Source organism: Saccostrea cucullata, unplaced genomic scaffold (genome assembly GCF_032062105.1).
Source record: "Saccostrea cucullata isolate Sc308-1 unplaced genomic scaffold, CSIRO_AGI_Scuc_v1 ctg1303, whole genome shotgun sequence".
In the NCBI taxonomy this organism is placed as follows: Eukaryota; Metazoa; Mollusca; class Bivalvia; order Ostreida; family Ostreidae; genus Saccostrea; species Saccostrea cuccullata.
The window spans coordinates 32,421-36,099 of record NW_026934011.1 but is presented as its reverse complement, the minus strand read 5'-3'; the positions used below and the strand labels follow the sequence as shown (position 1 = coordinate 36,099).

At 34.2% G+C, this 3,679-nt stretch overlaps 1 pseudogene; it reads left to right on the top strand.

Annotated features, from left to right (window-relative positions):
- Window positions 1-2,417: 2,417 nt before the first annotated feature.
- LOC134239791 (uncharacterized) lies at window positions 2,418-3,462 on the top strand (annotated as a pseudogene).
- The last annotated feature ends 217 nt before the right edge of the window (window positions 3,463-3,679 follow it).

Sequence of the window (3,679 nt, the reverse complement as noted above, 5' to 3'; positions counted from 1 at the left end):
TTTTTTAAACTTTATTCTTTTTTGTTCTTTATTTTGTAGTGGGGTGTGTGTGTCTACCTTTAAATGCCTGTTGAAAATTGTTCTACTTTCTGTAGTCGCACTGGGCACGGACTACCCGTGCGTCCAATTTAAGTCTTGAATGTCCGAGCAAATTTGCCTACTAGCGATTTCATCAAGAAATAACTCGCGAAAATACATGTACATACCAATACATATTCACTAGTACCACTGCAAAAACTTACAAACGTTTGTACAGTTTAAATACTTTTAAATCCATCGAATAGCTAGAAAAACGCGACAATGTAAATACCTCCCATGTCCCTACACAGTGAAAAACTACGACGTTTTTTTTTCGAAAACATTGATACTTTTCAAAACGTTATCGAAAACTTTGACATTTTTGAAAAAATCGATCGAAAACAATTTGACAAAATTTATCGAAAACCTTGATCGACTTTATAGGGATTATGTTTTCCCGAACTTCTAAAGATAAATGGCAAATAGCATTGAAGTGATATAACGCATTGTGTCGTAAAATGAAATCTAGAGATGCACTTCATTCTTCTTGCAAAAGATTTCCCCTTACCTAATAATTAAAATTTCACAAAAGGAAACAGAAGTGAAAAGTTCACAAGCTTTAAAATTCGAAGATCCCTGATTCTCCTGCGTGTTACAAACTGCTTTATAAATCGTTATACAACTTTTAAGCGTGAAGAAAATGAATAGAAAAGTGGGGTGAAGTCAAGCCTTAGCATGCAAATAGTAATGGACTATAACTATTTTTTCCTAAATAGTCAAGAAAAAAAACAGTGGCTAAATTGAATTTTTAAACCAATTACATTTTGTAATGTAGCCTTTTTTCCCCAATTAAAGCAAAATTGATTAAATTCTACAACAATTATTATTTCAAGCTGTTTTCAAGGAGATCTGCACTGAGCGGAATCAATTATTTTTAGCTCACCTGAGCTGAAAGCTAAAGCGAGATTTTCTTTAGAACTATTGTCCACATGTCCGACACTCCCTCTTTAAATTTTCTTCTCTGGAGCCGCTGGGCCAATTATAAACCTTCTTTACGTATATTTTTGTTTTGTCAATGTTTAATTGATATGTGCTTAATGAGTTTCCTTTCTTCAAAATTGTGTATATACAATGTTTCCATGATGAATTAGGAAATGTGCGTGCTCCCATCTAGGTAAAAGGAATTCTAAAATTTTATCAATGTCTCTGGTTTTGGTAGTAATATAATGCTACTTACATTGCTTAACTGGTTTGATGGAAGAGGACTTAATATCTGGAGAATTTTCAGGCAATGAGCAGCCTGGAAAGACGCAAATGGCTGCTGGATTATCTATGGAGTCATTATCACTAAGAATGAAATGTGTAATTTTAATACTAATTTAATACTATTATTTACCGTTAATCTCAAGGTTAGTTATATATGTCATTTTGGCATGTTTCTTAAATAGATTTGATGAGCGATCTCATTCCTGGAGTTTTGTATTCATACTCAGGACGACAAGCGTGTGCTGTGCAGTATGTAGAGCTGTTTTAGGAATACCTCAATCCACTTTTTATAAAGTGCGGGATTTATTCTTCCGTGAGTAGTAGTAGATTCCATATTCTTTTTGGCTTTGAAAAATGTAACTGTGGAAATTTGACCAAAAAAATTAAATTAATGCTATTGCAGAAAATCAGAAAAGCGTTACAAATTTCAAGAGGAAAAGGCGCCAGACAAAGTCCATGAAAGCCATTGCTTTGTTGACGCTTTATGCCCAAAACTATGGAGAAAAGATTCCAAACAACCACCATTTCCATTTGTCTCCCTGCTCCACGTATATGATCTGATGTTTGAGGAGTGGCAGGGAAATTTTTTATCACCAGGCTCTTTAAGCCACTTCCTCAGTTTGTGGAGAAGTGAAACTTCTCTAATTACCATACCAAAGGTGTAATATTTCTTCACGAATTTGATTATGTGCTAAAGACGTAAAATGTAATATTCTCATCTGCCAATATCTTTCTTTTATAAACCTATTGAAAGGAACATATGTTCAATTCTGTATAAATTTTATTTGGGGGTCAAAGATCATAGCCCGACCGATTCACGTTAACAACTAAAAAAAAAAATAATGAAATTCCTGATATTTTTTGTTATAGAACAACCGATTACCGAAATGCAATGTGTGTACAGGGATCAGAATAAAACTTGGGGAAACCAGAGATGTACTAGAAAGAACAGTGCTTTAGAAGAAAAGAGACAATTGTTTTAAAAAGCAGAAGTAAGTTAAAGGAGTTGTTCAAGCGGGACAAAAATATTTCCCTTGTTACTAAATATTTTTGACGTGAGAACGAAATATTATAGGCATCAACAACAGGCCAAGATATTTCCAAACAAATATATATCCCTCATCATCGACGGTATGGATCAGAGCAAGACTCCTCTAACCCAATTCGTCCATGCTAGTAAATTTTCGTCTACCATGTGGTAGTTTAGTGTACATGTAACAGGCGTTATTGTTCATGGGATAGGAAGTTTTTTTTATCTGTTCTAATGCAGGTAAGTTACACCTCCAAACAAGCTTGCCTTATAATTAAAAAGATGTATAATCTCTATTTCGAAGTTTTCTTTTCTTAAAATCATTTGCAGTCATTCTTTAAATCTTACAATTTCTATTCTTCGGAGTGTGCTCTACACCATGAAAGATTCTCTACCTGACACCCTTTACATCCAAATGGATAACTATGTAAGGGGGAATAAAAACACGTAAATGATCATTGGCGATCAGAAGTGGATGAAAATATAGACATATAAATTATATAATGAAAAGACGCATCAAGTTACGCATATAAACCTTCCACCAAAATACCAATCATTGTTTATACTCTTTTTGCAGATATTTATCAGGTTTTCTGTGTTATCTGGTTTAGATTGGCTTTTTTAGAAAGATCAAAATTTCGTTTTTAATGGTCGGTCATACACTTGAAGATATACATACAACGCATACACACATGTACAAAAGATCCGTGCCAATATTTTTATTTTTTTTTTCAGATTAAGTCAATGGCTATGTAGCCATGCGGCCTTAACTATAGCGAAGCTCTTGAATGTTTTGAGGCTTGTTATACACCAAGGACACATAATGTTAAAACAAACAAGTCAGAAATGAACAGTATTAGACTTGTTACAGGTTTTCTTTTAATGACTTTCAAACATGATACAATAAAAAAGGTGAGCAAGCTCACATACCCCACACTCCCCCAAACTGAAAGTGCTAAAATCCTGGGAAAACAAGAGATGTTTGTAAAACACTTATGGCCCCCTCCCCCCAAATTGGAATTTTTTCCATGTCCAAAAGAGCAAAAACGGCCCTTTGTTCCTAAAAGAGAACTTGACCTAGACATTCATCTGATAAATCTGAACACTTAATTTCAATTCAGCATGCGCAGCGGTTTGGAAGAAAATGAACGGAAACTGCAAATAATTTGAATTTTTCTTAGTCCAAAGGGCTTCTCTCAAAAATGGTGTGATTTTATCCAAAACAGGACTTGACTTAGATATTCATCTTTATACCAAATGTGCAACAGTTGCGTAGAAAATGAACGGAAACTGCAAATAATTGAAATTTTTCTAAGCCCAAGGGGCATAACTCTCTCAAAAATGGTGCGATCGTACCCTAAACAG